The sequence below is a fragment of the Lithobates pipiens genome, unplaced genomic scaffold (assembly GCF_037356315.1).
Source record: "Lithobates pipiens isolate NorthernLeopardFrog02 unplaced genomic scaffold, aLitPip1_a1.2 Scaffold_41, whole genome shotgun sequence".
Taxonomy (NCBI): Eukaryota; Metazoa; Chordata; class Amphibia; order Anura; family Ranidae; genus Lithobates; species Lithobates pipiens.
This window is the reverse complement of record NW_027507861.1, coordinates 2,773,996-2,791,638: the sequence shown is the minus strand read 5'-3', so window position 1 is coordinate 2,791,638 and position 17,643 is coordinate 2,773,996. Positions and strand designations below refer to the sequence as shown.

The 17,643-nt window shown below is 40.2% G+C and overlaps 1 pseudogene; it reads right to left on the bottom strand.

The window, feature by feature from the left end:
- Window positions 1-2,534: 2,534 nt before the first annotated feature.
- Window positions 2,535-15,321, bottom strand: LOC143956760 (olfactory receptor 52A5-like; annotated as a pseudogene).
- Between the last annotated feature and the right edge of the window lie 2,322 nt (window positions 15,322-17,643).

Below are 17,643 nucleotides of genomic sequence, written 5' to 3'. Positions count from 1 at the left end.
GAAAAGGCATTTCTTGTGGAGTCTCCTGTTCTATTAACATACTATAAAAATAAGACATCAAATGTCTCAGTTCAACTCCTTTCAAGCAGATCTCTTCAAACTCAGTCAATGCCCTTATTTCTACATATACTTTTGATTTAGATCTAATAAAGGCTTCTAATTGCCTCATTCTGAAGGGATCTAACTCTAATGTCATTCCTTTTTCAATATCTTTATTTGTCATTAACCTACCGAGAAATGACAAATTCTACTCATACCTCTGTCTCGTATTGTTTTGAATTTTGGATCCGTTATTCCCGGTAAAAATGCCGGTGTACCCAGGATGGGGAGGAGTGGACTGGGAATTCTTGAAATAGATGTTTTTCTAAATACTCTTTTAGTTATTCTTAATGTCTCCCCTAATATTGGATGTTTTCTCATTCCTATTGGTATTTCTGTATCTGGAATCCACACTAATCCTTCCAATGGGATATCAATCGCTGCTTGTTCTGTCTGTATCCATGTTTTTTCGTTTTTAAGCCTACACCATTCCACTACTCTGTCTAAGTGTGAAGCTTTCTGGTATTTTATTGGGTCTGGGAGTCCTATCCCTCCTTTTCCTTTGGGGAGTACTTAGATATCTCGACGTACTCTTGCTGGTTTCCCAGCCCAGATGAACTTCATAAATCTTGATCTGAGATCCTTAAAAAAGCTTGGAGGGATCTTAATCGGTATAGTTTGTATTAAGTATAGAAGTCTTGGCATCACATTCATCTTAATAATATTGGTTCTCCCAAACCACGTAAAGATCTCTTTGTCCCATCTTTGAAGATCACTTTAATCTGTCTTACCAATGGGATATAGTTAAGTTCAAACAGTTCATTTAGATTTTTTGACATTTTTGTTCCTAAATAACTTATATATGAATTTGTCCATCTAAAATCAAATTGTGTGGATATCGCTTGTAGCTGAGACAAATCTATTTCTACCCCCATAGCTTCTGATTTTCCATAATTTATTCTAAAGTTAGATATTTTCCCATATTCTCGTAGCTCCATTAGTAAAGGCGGGAGAAATGTAATTGGGGACGTTACGAAAAAAATCAAATCATCTGCATAAGCTGCCAACTTCTGATCTTCAGTTTTTATTTTTAACCCCTAGATATTCACATTGGCACGTATTTGCCATAAAAAAAGGTTCTATTGTCAAAATGAATATCAGGGGTGAGAGGGGACATCCCTGGCGTGTTCCATTTAAGATGGAGAATGGCTCTGATAATCTATCATTCACTTTCACCCTAGCACTTGGTTTTGAAAATAAGTTAAGGATCCATCTCAGCATCCCCTCCCCCAGGCCTGTATGTTGTAATACCGCTTTTAAGAATATCCAATCTACCCGATCAAACGCTTTTTCTGCATCCGCAGATACTATCACCGTTGACTTATGCAATTTTTGTACCAGGAAGATTGTGTTCACCACTCATTGCGTATTTTCTCTTCCTTCTCTCCCTGGGACAAATCCCACTTGATCTGGGTGTATTGATTTCCAGTATCAAATTTATCAATCTCATAGCTAATATCTTTGTGAACAATTTAAGGTCCACATTCAACAATGAAATAGGTCGGTAGCTGGGACACTGAGAGGGATCCTTTCCTTCTTTTGGTATTACTGTTATATGCGCCAGTAACGTTTCTGTTGGAATTTGCTTCCCTCCCCGTATTGAGCTATAGGCTTCCATAAATCTCGGAGCAGCAATATTCTGACACTGACATTTTTCAAGTACCAGTGACACCAATACAGTGATCATTGCTAATAATATGCACTGCCACTGGACTAATGACACTGGTTGGGAATGGGTTAAACATCTAGGATGATCAAAGTGTTAAATGTGTGCCTAGCCAGTGTTTATGTGTACAGTGTGTGGTGCTTTTCCTAAGGGAAGTGATGGATATAATTTCCTGCTTTGTGGAGGAAAAAATAACTTACTTCCCCAGTGACAGGACAGAGCTCTGCATTGTTTACATAGGCAGCGCCCTGTCCTGTGTGTTTTTCGGGCGATTGGCGGGTCCCGGCGATAACCCATTAGCCGGCACCCGCTGATCGACATCTGCTGTGTTTATTCAAAGCGTGGCCGGGTCACCTACCCACAAGTGCCAGATCACGTACCCAGAAGGGCCGCCTTGCCAACATATTTCTAAGTGATACGGTTGACAAGTGGTAATGCTGTATGAAGTATCTGGGATACATATCTGATCCAATCTGGGCTTTGATGTTCTCTAACTTGGCTGAGGTTGCTGGTCCTGTATGGCTTCACATCTCCCTTTCACCATTTTACTCCTGATCTTCACTACCATTCCTTTCCTCTCTTATTGTTGATGACCCCTCCCTTTCTTTTCTAGCACGTCAATGCTTTTGTTGAGCCCAGGATGGACCTCGCAGCAGTTAGCACCCTTTGTATGCCGTTTTCTTGAGTTGATGACTGCTCTAGTCCCTCTATTAGCAATTGCGTAATCTACAGAACATGGGACAGACATACATCAGCAATACAGATCTAGTCACTTTACATCAGGGCTTTGATATGTAGATAAAGCTTTCCAGACTTGCTCCCGAATCAGTTTGGTCTTCACTCCATAAATAATTGGATTTAGCATGGGTGGGGCTAGAAGGTACGAATCAGCTAGAAATATATGAACATAAGGTGGAATCCTTTTACCTCCATATCGGTGGGACAGGAAAGTGAAAAAAGCCAGACCATGAAAACTTAGAAAAACGCACATATGAGGTATGCAGGTATTAAAGGTCTTCAGCCGGGCATCTTTGGATGGAAGACTGAAGGCGGCGTGGAAGATGGCACAGTAGGATACCAGGATAAACAGCAGGTCTACTCTAGGATCATGAATGCCACAGCCAACCCCAAAGCACTGTTTATTCTGATGTCGGCAGCAGCAAGTTTCACAATCGCAATATGTTCACAGTAAGAATGGGCTATCACATTGGTTTTAAATGCTGTAAATTTATTGATCAAAATAAATGAGGGACTAATCAAACCAGCCGCTCTGAGCAGTAAGACGATTAACAGTTTCATGATGATGGTGTTGGTCATTATGGACCCATATCTGAGTGGTTGGCAGATGGCAATATAACGGTCAAACGCCATACCAAGCAAAAGGCCTGACTCTAAACTGGTTAAAGAATGGATGAAGAACATCTGGGTTAGACATAAGTCAAAACTAATGTGTCTCTTCTGGAACCAGAAAACAGACAGAAGTTTTGGAGCTATGCATGTTGATAGAAGAGCGTCATTGGAGGCCAACAGAGAAAGGAAAATGAACATAGGCTTGTGGAGGACAGAAGAGGCTGAGATGACAGCCAAGAGCATCATATTTCCAAGCAATGCCAGGACATAACATAAGCAAACAATGCCACCTATCCAGTTATAAGATCCTTCTAGTCCAGGAATCCCAACCAGGATGAATGAGGTGGGATAGAATGTGCCATTGACTTTGATGTCACTTATTCCTCTGCTAATCTCCTTCTACACTGAAGACCACAGTTCACTATGAAGAATTAATATACTGGAGGGTTTAGTCACCTGATGGGATAGAAGACTTATAATTACAACTGGCATATGAACACTAATGCCCTGTACACACGATAGGATTTTCCGACAACAAAACAGTGGATTTTTTTCCGATGGCTGTTGGCTCAAACTTGTCTTGCATACACACGGTCACACAAATGTTGTTGGAAATTCCAAACATCAAGAACGCGGTGACGTACAACACATACGACGAGCCGAGAAAAAGGGAGTTCAATAACCAGTGTGGCTCTTCTGCTTGATTCCGAGCATGCATGGACTTTTGTGCGTCAGACTTGTATACAAACACTCGGAATTTCCAACAACAAAGTTTGTTGTCGGAAAATTTGAGAACCTTCTCTCAAACATTTGCTGTTGGAAATTCTGACAGCAAATGTCCGATGGAGCCTACACACGGTCAGAATTTCTAAAAACAAGCTCACATCGAACATTTCCCATCGGAAAATCTGACCGTGTGTATGGGGCATAAGAAATATGTATTTATATCTATAAGAAAAGTGAAGTGCATTACTTTTATACCAATTATTTTCCAATCTACTGGCTGTTGAGAACTACTAATGCAATAAAAGAGTTGGGAACAGACCAGCCATTGCCAACAACATAAGACCAGCGTGCGGAACACTTGGGTTCACTTTTAAAGCTAATGGTCTATCTCAGAGAGCTTCAAATCAAGGTGTGCAGGGGCATTATAGGCGGGAAAAACTGGCTGGCTCAGAATCAAAATGTTTGGATTGAAATCGATTTTGAGAAATTTTGAAGTTGAATGATTTTTTCAATATAAATCTCATCCCATTTTTGCTGCAAGAAGCATGACACTATGAGGGGTGCCCAAATGTTCTTGCAGCATTACACCACATTATAATAATTATCTTATAGAAAGAGTCCCATGATAATTATCTTATATAAAGAGTTGTGAAATCAAACAAATGGATAAAATCATACAGATACAAGTGAGGAACTTCAGTTACTGATCTCATCAAACATCAGAATGGGGAAAATTGGATCTCATTGATTGGTGCAAAAAATAAAAAAAACATCCAGTGTTATATGGAAATTAGCATTTTTTTTTTCCAATTAACAGCACCTTTTCTTATTGCATTACAAAATTGTATGTCCTGTAGTCCATTAAAGTGGTTGTAAACCCTTACAAACCACTTTGACCTACAGGTAAGCCTAGATTAAGGCTTACCTGTAGGTCCAAGAAATATCTTCTAAACCTACACGGTTTAGGAGATATTTACCTGAAGACAGCCACAGCTGTCTATGGGGCGCAATGCGTAGACAGCGGCACACAGGTGCACTGGGTAAGCCGCAGATTGCAGCAATATGCCGCGAGTGTCGGCTCCCATGCGCATGCGTGGGAGTGACGTCATCGCTGCTCCGGCGAATCACAGCGCCGGAGCAGCGAGACCCACGGAGACCCACCAAGAAGATGGATGCTCGGAACTACAGGGGACACCGGTGACTTCGCTGGCTCCTGTGTCAGGTAAGTGACACATAATGGACTACTATGCGATGCGATGCGATGCGATGCATAGTAGTCCATTATGCTTTACCTTCGCAGGGAATCAAAGAGGAAGTAAACCCATCAGGGTTTACTTCCTCTTTAATACATACAATAAAGAAACGCCAAGGAATTCTCTTTTATCCTTCTAAAATAATGAATGATCAGATCTCATCTCATCCATCCAGTCTTTGCTCTTCATGAAGGGCTGCAGTTGGCTTATATTAATAGCTTACTTCAACTGCTTTAACCACTTCAATACAGGGCACTTAAACACCTTCCTGCCCAGACCAATTTTGAGCTTTCAGCGCTGTCGCACTTTGAATGAGAATTGCGTGGTCATGCTACACTGTACCCAAATGAAATTTTTATCATTTTTTTCCCACAAATAGAGCTTTCTTTTGGTGGTATTTGATCACCTCTACGGTTTTTATTTTTTGCGCTACAAATAAAAAAATACCGAAAATTTTGAAAAAAATTTTTTTTTTTTTGTTTCAGTTTCAAAACTTTGTAAATAAGTACGTTTTCTCCTTCACTGATGGGCACTGATGGGGCTACACTGATGGGCACTGATAAGGCGGCACTGATGGGCACCAATGTGGCACCAATGAAGTGGCACTGATAGGCGGCACTGATGGGCGACACGGATGGGCGACACGGATGGGCGACACGGACGGACACTGATAGGTGGCACAAATTGGCACTAATAGCTGGCACGGATGGGCGGCACAGATGGACGGCACAGATGGGCATGGATAGGCGGCACAGATGGGCATGGATGGGCATGGATAGGCGGCACAGGTGGGCACTGATAGGCGGCACAGGTGGGCACTGATAGGCGGCACAGGTGGGCACTCATAGGTGGCACAGGTGGGCACTCATAGGCGGCATTGGTGTTATACTATAGTAATAGAAGCCAATCAGTGCCAAACAATAATGCATGCCAATCAGTGATGCCCATTGTGGGCACTGATTGGCATCCATTATGGGCACTGATTGGCACCCATTGTGCTGACTGGCATCCCTGGTGGTCTAGGGAGGATTACCTTTTCCCTGGTGGTCTGGTGGCGTCCCTGGTGGTCCAGTGTGGGCATCCTCGGGGGGGCTGTGCTGATAATCAATCAGCACAGACCCCCCCTGTCAGAGGAGCAGCCGATCGGCTCTCCTCTACTCGCGTCTGACAGACACGAGTGAGGGAAAGCCAATCACCGGCTCTTCCCATTTACACTGTGATTAGCCGTGATTGGACATGGCTGATCACGTGGTAAAGAGTCTCCGTCGGAGACTCTTTACCGAGATCGTAGTTGCTGGGTGTCAGACTGACACCCCACAACAACGATCGCCGCGATGTGCGCCCCCGGGGGCGCGCAGCGGCTCATAATCCTGATCACGTCATATGACGTCCGGTCAGGATTATGAAACCACTTTGCCGCCGACAATTGCCTATAGGGCGGGCGGCAAGTGGTTAACAAAGCAGCCCCCAGATACCATCCCCTCTCCTATGTGAATGAATATGGAGTACATAGCACCCCTACCCATTCACCCCCAAAAAAGTGTAAAAAAATCAGGAGCCAGTTCTTGACAAGGCTTTTATAAAAAAAAAAAAAAACAATGCCCCACCGATGTAGATCGGTCATCAATCAAGACGGCCCGCCGCACCACCAGACTCGAAAAAAAGAAACGCTCCACCCACGACAAAGGCTGACCGCCAACTGCCTGCTCCTCCATCTGACAGTCCTTAAATAGTTAAGGGGCGGGGCTGCCTAGTGATATCACCTGCTGACACTGCCCCCTTGTGACATCACTGACCTGTGGATGCAGGGTCAGTGACATTGCAAGGGGGGTGCCACCAGGTGAGTGAGTGAGTGAAATATTTGTATAGTGCACAACGCGAACTGAATCGCCTCAAGACCAGGTGAAATGAAATAAATAAGACACAAATATTCAAGGGGTAACCAGCAATTTGTGAAACAAAATAATAAAAGAATGATTCAACCATGTAGGTGAATAGTTCTCATAAAGTGCAATGATGAAAAACAATAACAATAGGTCATCATAGGTCATAAATAGTCCACCTTGAGGAATCCATGGTGGACAGCAAAAGATCTCAAAAGTAGTAATCCATGGCGTTGGACATAAAAAAAAAGGACCGCACATAGTGTAAATCTGTAAAATCAAATTCATTATAAAAAAAGGGGGTGCACACGATTGCCACCAACATGGGTGATGTTCATTTCCAATGCCATGGATTACCACTTTTGAGACCTTTTGCTGTCCACCATGGATTCCGTGTATTGACGTCGGACCGTTCTATATACATGCTTGGAATTCAGTGTCCATACACCATTCCCTACATGGAGGATTCCATTGAAGTTATCTCCTCACCAATGCCTGTTTGACCCATGTACTATATGGTACATGTGTCCATCCCATCTGGTAAGCGTGCCATGTGGAAGAATGAACCATTTCCTGAACGGTGCACACCGATGTACGTCGGCAGAATGGCATGGACAGGTAAATGGGCGTACAGGTACGTCCCTTTAAATTTGCTGCCATGCCATTGCGTGAGCGCCGCTAGTGGCACACGCATGCCGGCCAGGACCTCTGTGAGTCCGATCGTGGGTCCCGCGGACTCGATTGCCATGGGGATACCGGCAATCGTCTCAGGGGAAGGAAGAATGAGGAGATGCTAAAGTAAACAAGATTATCCCTGTTCTGCCTAGTGATAGTGTCACTGATCTCTGCTCCCTGTGATCAGAGCAGAGATCAGGGACATGTCATACACAGCCACGCCTGCCCCCACAGTTAGAAATACTTCCCAGGGCTCACTTAACCACTACACTGCCCCCAGTGGTTAACCCCTTCACTGCCAGTGTCATTTACACAGGAATCAGTGCAATTGTATAGCACTGATTGCTGTATAAATGACAATGGTCCCAAAAATGTGTCAAAAATGTGTCAAAAATGTCCGATGTGTCATAATGTCACAATTATGATAAAAATCGCTGATCGCCGCCATTACTTTTAATAAAAAAAAAAAAAAAAAAAATATATATATATATATATATATATATATATATATATATATATATATATATATATTAATAAAAATGCCATAAAACGATCCCCTATTTTGTAAACGTTATAACTTTTGCGCAAACCAATCAATAAACATTTATTGCAATTTTTTTTACCAAGAATGTGTAGAAGAATATGTATCAGCCTAAACTGAGGAAAAAAGATTATATATATTTTTGGGGGATATTTATTATAGCAAAATGTAAAAAATAATGTGTTATTTTCAAAATTGTCACTCTTTTTTTGTTTATAGTGCAAAAAATTAAAAATGCAAGGGTGATCAAATACCACCAAAAGAAAGCTCTATTTGTGAGGAGAAAAGGACATCAATTTTGTTTGGGAGCCACGTCGCACGATCGCGCAATTGTCAGTTAAAGTGGCACAGTGCCGAATCGCAAAAGGTGCTCTGGTCTTTGGCCAGCAAAAGTGTCCGGGGCTTAAGTGGTTAATTAAGAATTGATTGATTGAAACCTGCACTCTCTGTAAAATTAAAAAGGTGCAAGTGCTTAAAATGCATAGACCAGTGACAACAGAATATAAAAATATATTGTATGTGTATATATGTATGTGTCATCCAAAGTGTATCTAATAAGTGTCCAAGATACTAAATCAAATGTTCAAAAGTTCAAAAACATCAAAAAACACACAATCAAAAAATCAAAAAAACACACATTGATGTGCAAAATAGAGTGTCCAAATGAACAATTTTGTGTATGTGAATCTTACCATATTCTGCAAACACCAAAGGAGTAGATCTTCCACCACCATCACCAGCCACACATCCTACTCACCAGAATCCAATGACCCCCATTACAGGTAGTCATAAGCACTTTCAGAAGATGCCAATGAAGAATCTCATGACCACGGCTTCAATCCGAACGGTTATGTAGTCGAGATTTCAGTGGACCTAATCAGGTACTTGTGGATGTATTGTGGGGAAACGCAATGTGGAAATGATCACATCAAAGCATCGGTGGCGAGGATTAAAAGAAGAAAAAGGCCCCCATAGTGAAGCATGTCAAAAATGTAATCAAAAATCGAAGTAAAAACAAGTAAAATCTTCATAGCAGCTAAGCAGTTTAACACAACCATGTGTTGGAGATGCCGTTGGCGTTCCACACGGTGTAAGTGACGTACCGCGTTCAAGCCAACCTACGCGTTTCGTCATCACGCTCTGACATTGGGGGTCATGTGATCGGATACGTCGCTTCCATATATACAGGTCCGCCAATTAAGGATATCAATCTGGTTCAATCTGTATACAATAAAAAAAAACTCTTTTAACTGCTAAAATTATAAAAAAAAAACATCTTAAACTACTTTAATTGTCTTTTATTAATTGAATTAGAATTATTTAGAAGTGTTTAAAGATATAATTAAAATATAAATAAAAATGACTTTGGTGGCCAAAAAGCATTTGGAATTTAATTATGGTGCCATCTCTTTGGTAAAAAAGTAGATAGGATTTAAATGGAATGGATTAACCTTTTACAATGTAAATATATATTCCAAATAATTAGACAAATAGCAATTTAGGTCTATATCAACATTAATACCTGCAGGCATGAGTGTGTTTAATTTATAGTCATTTTGTATGGATAGGTGACAGTGTAAAAAAAAAAAGGCATCAACATCCCTGAATAATATATATGAACGGGGGGGGGGGGAATTTTGATGGGATTTTAAAGGTGCCAGACAAAAAACTTTACTAGCAATACACCAAAAATGTAAAAAAATATATATAAAAAAAGTTTATTACACAATACACAGTTTAAAAAGATGTTTAGCTATACATAAGTTATACAGACATAGAAACACATCTACCCAATTGATGGAACAAATGGTCACTCAACAATTAAATGAGGTAACAACTCCCGACATGTTTCGTCCTTCTGGGGCTTCCTTAGGGGATGTTAATAGGGAAATGGATGTTATGCTGCATAAATCAAAGTACAGTTAAAAAAAAAGGTACATACAAAAACTATAATACACTGTTACCAGCTACCCCACCAAGTGCTTTAATTTATAAATCCATTCAGTTTTGTTTTTGGATATTCTCTGGATCATATTTCCTCCCCTCCAATCTGCATCTATTTTGTCAATCCCAAAGAATTTAGCTACACTAGGATCCTTATTGTGATATATCCTAAAGTGATTGGAAAGGCTGTGTTTTAAGAACCCATTTTTTATGTTGTTTACATGTTCATTGATACGGGTACATAGATTTCTTTTAGTGCATCCCACACATTGCAACCTGCAAGTGCAAACGATGAGATATATTACATGGGTCGATTTTCATCTTCTAAATTTTCCGATTTTATATTCACTCCCCGTGCTAAAGGATATAAAGTTCAGTTCTTTGCTTTCCTCATCAATTTATTTGCCTTACATTTTTTACAATAGAAAAAAACGGTTCAATCCAAAAAGGTACCAGTTTTCCTTGGGGGATTTAGTACATTGGGCGCTAGTCTATTTCTTTAATTAGGTGCACGTCGGTAAATAAACCTGGGAAGTTCAGGCAGCAGTTTTGGCAATGTCCTATCTCTTAACAAGACTGGCCAATGTTTCAGAATTATCTTCTCTAAACTTTTGTAATCTCTACTGAAATTAGTCAGAAAAGCTATAAAATCAAAATCTTGTTTCTTTTTAGGTTTGTCTTCCAAAGGTTGGTGTCTATCCATCTCCATAATTTGTGATTGGATAGACCTAAGTTCCTGATCCCGATAACCTTTTCTTTAAAATGTATCAACCACAATATCTGACTGATATAGATAATCCGGCATAGTGTCACAGTTACGTCTGATTCTCATGAGTTGACCCTTAGCGACCCCACCAAGCCACTTTGGATGGTGGCAACTAGCGGTGGAGATATATCCATTTCTATCAGTGCCCTTGAAAAAAGGGCTTGGTTTTAATGTGCCAATTAGTCTTCACCAGATCAAGGAAACGGATCTCATTCAAGTCCCAATTACCTGTAAATTTTAATCTATAATAATTATGGTTAATGTTATTCATAAATGTTTCCAATGTCTCCACTGTACAATTCTAAAGAATGACAATGTCGTCAATGTATCTTTTGTATAAAGAAATCTCAGATACAGGGGCTCCAAATATGCTGTGTTCCTCCCATTGACTCATACGTATATTTGCCACACTGGAAGCATATTTGGCTCCCATAGCCACTCCCTTGATCTGCTTATAGCATGATCCCTCATGCCAAAAATAGTTGTTAGACATAGCTAACTCCAATGCCTCAAGCAGGAACCCCTTTTGTTCCCTTTTAAGGTCAGACTTAGAATCAAGGGCTCTATTACATAGTTACATAGTTAGTAAGGTTGAATAAAGACACCAGTCCATCCAGTTCAACCTGAGTGAGTGTCTACAATTGCCCCTATCCCTGTATATTGCACACTAATATCAGTCCCTACCCTCAAGGAGCCCACAATCCAAGGTCCCCATTCATATACTAGGGCCAATTTAGACAGAAGCCAATTAACCTACCAGCATGTCTTTGGAGTGTGGGAGGAAACTGGAGTACTCGGAGGAAACCCACGCAGACACAGGGAGAACATGCAAACTCCAGGCAAGTAGTGTCGTGGTTGAGATTTGAACCAGCGACCCTTTTTACTGCTAGGTGAGAGTGATACCCACTATACCACTGTGCCACTATGCCGCCAAATTATTAGTAGTTGATAAGACGTCCTTTTGTATGAAGTTGGTGTAAAGTGATTCAACATCAATCGTCACAATTAATGTATTATCATGTTATAAAAAAGTGTAGCGCTAAACCATTATACTAAAATTAAATTGTGACCAATTAAACATCTATATGTATAACCACATAGATCTTATGATAATCTGTAGTGAATAAATGAAATAGATAAACACCAAAACGTTGTGCTCATATATATTAAAAACAAAACAATAGAAAATAAAATAAAAAAGTGTGAATATAAAGTCTCTTTGTGTCCAAAGAAATATTCAAGTCCCACGTGTAAATGACACTTCAGATGCACCATCCGGTCCCCAAAAGGGTAGACATACGAACACCCATGTGATGATACCGCCACCTTTACAGATGCAGGCTTACCAGATGGATATGTTATTATTACTCTCACATCATGGACCGCACATTAAGTTATTATCAGACTTTAAGATTTAATTTCTGTAGAAAAACTTCCTTATGTATCCCATCCATCTTGGCTTTGTTAAACATTATTGCAGCTGTATTCAAATTAACAACCTCATCTTAATCTTTTTTTTTTCCACTCAATAAATGTAAAATTACAAAATTGTTATCTTAATCTAAACTAATTCCAATTTTACCAATTTCCCCATTATCCTGGATTTCATTTCCAACCAAAGGTTGTCTAAACCAGTTTCAATATATCTATATTTATTAATAAAATTGTTAAACTCATATTAGAAATTAATACTCATATGATAATTTCAATATCACACACTAATATATATGCACAGATAAATGTCCTTAAAGGGGGACATATTACTTCATTTTACTCAATTTCTCTCTTTTTTTTTAATGCACTGTTTCCACTATCACAGGATATTCAATTTGTGTAAGACACGGTTAATTTGTAACCTTCATTTTACCATGTTTGGAAAACAGATTAAAAAATCTGTCCCCATGTGCTCGCATGCAGAAGCGAATGCATACTTAAGTCCCGCCCACATATGAAAATGGTGTTCAAACCACACATGTGAGGTATCGCTGTGAACGTTAGAGCGAGAGCAATAATCCTAGCTCTAGACCTCCTCTGTAACTCAAAACATGTAACCAGTAAAAAAAATGTAAGCGTCGCCTAAGGGGATTTTTAAGTAGTGACGTTTGGCGCCATTCCACGAGCATGTGCAATTTTGAAGAGTGACATGTTAGGTATCTATTTACTCAGCATAACTTCATCTTTCACAGTGTGCAAAAAACATTGGGCTAACTTTACTGTTTCGTTTTTTTTTAAGAACAAAACTGTTTAAAAAAAAAAAAACTTTTTCGAAAAATTGCTTCGCAAATACTGTGCGAGATAAAAAGTTGCAATGACCACCATTGTATTCTCTATGCCGGAGGAGCAGGAGGGGACGTCCCCCCCCTCCTGCCACTCTCTTACTTGGGCTCCTGTATGTGGCTTCTTTCCAGTCTCCCAATTGTAAACACGGAAGCGACGTCATGACGTCACTTCCCATTTACTCGGCTGCCAATGGCGCCGGATTTAAAAATATATACAGTATTCAGAATCGCCGAAAACGCCAATCTGAATACTTTGAAGTGTAAAGGAGGGATCAAGGGTTTTTTAGACCCCCGATCCCTCCATAAAGAGTATCTGTCACCACCTATTACTGTCACAAGGGATGTTTACATTCCTTCTGACAGCAATAAAAAAAAAAAAAAATCCCCCCCCCGTCGCCGCGAGCTCGCACAGCAAAGAAAGTGCGTACGGAAGTTGTGCCCGCATATGTAAACAGTGTTCAAATCATACATGTGAGGTATCGCCGCCATCGTCAGAGTGAGAGCAATAATTCTAGCACTAGACCTACTCTGTAACTCTAACCTGTTAACCGGAATTTTATTTTTAAAGTGTCGCCTATGGGATTTTTAGGTACCCTAGTTTGTTGTCATTCCACGAGTGCGTGCAATTATAAAGTGTGACATGTTTGGTATTTATTTACTCAGCATAACCTTATCTTTCACATTATGCAAAAAAATTGGGCTAATTTTACTGTTTCATTTTTTTTAAAATTCATGAAAGTGTTCCTTTTCCCAAATAGTTGCGTTTAAAACACCACTGCACAAATACCGTGCGACATAAAATATTGCAACAATTGCCATTTTATTCTCTATATTCTCTGCTAAAAATATATATATAATGTTTGGGGGTTCCAAGTAATTTTCTAGCAAAAAATATGGATTTTAACTTGTAAACCCCAAATGTCAAAGATAGGCCTAGTCATGAAAGGGATTTATATCTGTTTTTCAAACCATTATTATTTAAACTCTTTTTTTGTTTGCATTTGTTTTGTTCAATATTTGTTTTAGTTTTGCAATTAAAAAGCGCACAAAATTGACAACCTATACAAATATGACAACCTATAGAATAAGGTGTTTTTTTTTTAGCTACAGGAACAATTCTTTTTTAAAACTAACGCTGATCAGAGTAGAAACAAGTGAGATTTTCTTACTTTTGTTACAGTTTTTGTCTATGGATTGCTTAAAGAATAAAATAATTTTTACAAGACAATATAACGAAATGAAATCCTTGTTTAATAATATCTTATAATTAACACATTTGATTGTAACATATGTGGAGATCACACCAACAGTTTGTATCAAATCGTTTATAAAAACATCTTCTCTTATTGTATTACCGGATTTTATGTCCTGGGGTCCTTCAATACGTACAATAAAGACCCTCCATGGAATTCTTTCCTTTATCCTTCCAATATAATGAGTGATCAGATCTCATCTCTCCCGTCCCGTGTTCCCTCTTCATACAGAGCTGCAGTTCTCTTATATTAATACCGACTGAGAATTATCACCGGTCAGCTTTCCCGAGGACGGCCGCCGTCTACAAGACCCAACAGACCGCCACCTCCCCCGACATCATTATAATTGGATCGTCTGAGATTTGTGTGTTGGAAATAAACATCAGATATAGAAATACCAACAAAACAGAAATGAAAAAGTTCTAATTATATCATTTTCACCATTTGCATTGGGATCTTTTATCTTTTGGGTATGGTAATGAGCGAATCTTACAAACAGATTGATGGGGATGTTGGATGGGTAAAAGAAAGTACACTAAACAGCACAGCAGTCTTACGTAAAATGGTGAAACTTTTGTGTTCCCCTGACCATCACATCCATATGAAGTTGTTGAATGTCCTATTCCAAAACCACGGCCATTAATAAGGTATTGCCAGCTGTGTAGGTAAAACATCGTCCACTCTTCTGGGAAGACTTTCCACAACGTCTTGAAGGGTGACTGTGGGAATGTGTGTCCATTTCTGAGGTCAGGCATTGATGTTGGATGAGAAGACCTAGCTCACAAATGGTGTGACAATTCATCTCAATGGTGTTCAATAGGGCAGGACACTTGAGTTCCTCCATATTAATCTGGTCAAAACATGTCATGGAGCTGGATCCACTCATCGATGAAGGCTTCTCACAAAATTTTGGAGTGCATCTATGAGATTTTGCATCCATTGAACCAAAAGAACATTTGTGAGGTCAGGTGTTGTTGTTGGATGAGAAGACCTGGCTCACCATTGGCGCTCAGATTCATCCCAATGGTGTTCAGTAGGGTTGAGATCAGGGCTCTGTGAAGGACTCTTGAGTTCCTCCACATCAAACTGGTCACACCATGCCTTTATGGAGCTTGCTTTGTACATGGGGGGGGGGGGTGCAGTCATGGTGGAACAGAAAAGGGTCTTCACCAAAACTTTTACCACAAGGTTGGAAGAGCATGATTGTCTAAAATGTCTCCATCATTTTAAGGAATATTTACATACTTTCGGCTTTACTCACAGATTAGGACATAACATCCCTCTCTATGTTTACATTACCCTCGCCAGCCTCTATATTCTCATCCCACCTACGATCTATGGGGGCCAGGAGCAAGGATATCCAGAGTATAGTAGTTGTAATTTTCCATCAGCAAGGTTTAATCCTGGAGTCCTTCTCCACTAACTGCATTGGTGCCTATAATAAAAAAGGGATCAAAGTCTTCACTCTAAGCCCTTGTACACACGGTCGGACATTCTGCCAACCAAATCCGTTGAATTTTGTCCGACGGATTTTGTCCGACAGATTGTGTCCGAAACTGTTGCATACACACGGTCGGACCAAGTTGTCGGAAAACCCGATCGTTGAGTGTTCTCTGTATTACGGGAGCCGACAATTGAAAGTGATTTTAAAAGACTTTTTTTCCTTGCGAAATGACACTTTGGGCAGGGACAGTTCTAAGCACGGGAAACATGCGCCCCTTCACAGGCATACTATAGACACCCCCCAGGTATGAAATTTAAAGGAATATTACACTTTTATTGTTTCACTTTAATCATTATTAAAATCACTGCTCCTGAAAAAACGGCCGTTTTTAAAGCTTTTTTTTTGCATTGATCCATGTCCCCTGGGGCAGGACCCGGGTCCCCAAACACTTTTTGGGACAATAACTTGCATATTAGCCTTTAAAATTAGCACTTTAGATTTTGAACGTTCGAGTCCCATAGACTTTAATAGGGTTCTAAAGTTCACACAAAGTTTAGGTCTGTTCGCAGGTTCTGGTGCGAACCGAACAGGGGGGTGTTCGGCTCATCCTTACTAGAGAGCTATCTATATATCTTCTCACAGGTTCCTCCTCTCTCTCTTCAGAATGCCCATCACACATGGATGAAGGACCCCTTGTTTGTGACCTGGCTGCACCCTGGATTATGGGGATCCCGGTATACAGGGCAGGAGATCAGAGTTCTCCATGAAGATACAATTCACCTTGTGTGAGGTCATGTCAGACATCCTAAAGGAGCAAGTAGACCAGCAATGCTTTGACCATTGTAAAGGTTCAGCCAGTGATCCCTGGAGAGGCCACAGAATGAAGATCATTAATAAAGATCACCCCATGTCTGTACATGCCGCAAAGCTTATTTAAAGCGATTGTAAACTATCACCTTGTAAGAAAACCCCTTCAGTTAAAAATAGAAATGAAAGGCAAAAAAATTCTGTATAGATATAAAAAAACATTATAAATACCTTTTTTTCACATTTTAGCATATTCCCTCTGTTCTCAGCTGCATAAGAGCTGGGGGGGGGGGAGGGGGGCTTCTTAGTTAAAGTGTGCTGAGAGGGTGTGTCAGGACAAGTCTGATCATTGGAGGAGGGTATATTAAGTTACCAGCATAGCTAGATAACTGACCATGGTGTGTTCTCCTGCTTAGTGTGGTCAGTTTTTAACAGGAAAGCAGAGGGACTGACAGGAACACCAGGGATTTCACATAAAGGAAGCAATACAAATAGAACAGGAGACTTCCTTTATAAGAATATATGGTACAGCAGCCACACATCAGGAATATAAGGAGTTGGGGTAACAAACACTTTAAGGACAAGAATGAAATGTTGTACATTTCCGCTTAGCTGTCCTTAGTTGTGGTGGCTGCATTCATTTTATTTTTTCCCCTTTATTGTCACCTAGTGATCCAGCCAGTAAAGATGGTCAAGAAGTGAGAGCACCGACAATGTTTTATAGGTCTAGTTATTTGCTAAAGTGAAAGTCCCGGAAACAGCCAATGCCTTTCGGGGTTCACCAATTCCCCTTCATCAGAGCTAAAAGATGCAACACCCTTTATACCATATATTATACCCTTACCCCCCGATAAAGGGGGACTTGTGAGCCCCCAAAACACACTGGATTCCTTTGTGACCATCACTTTGGGCAATACAAATGAAGTGGACCCCATAAAACATAGGTGGCACACCTTG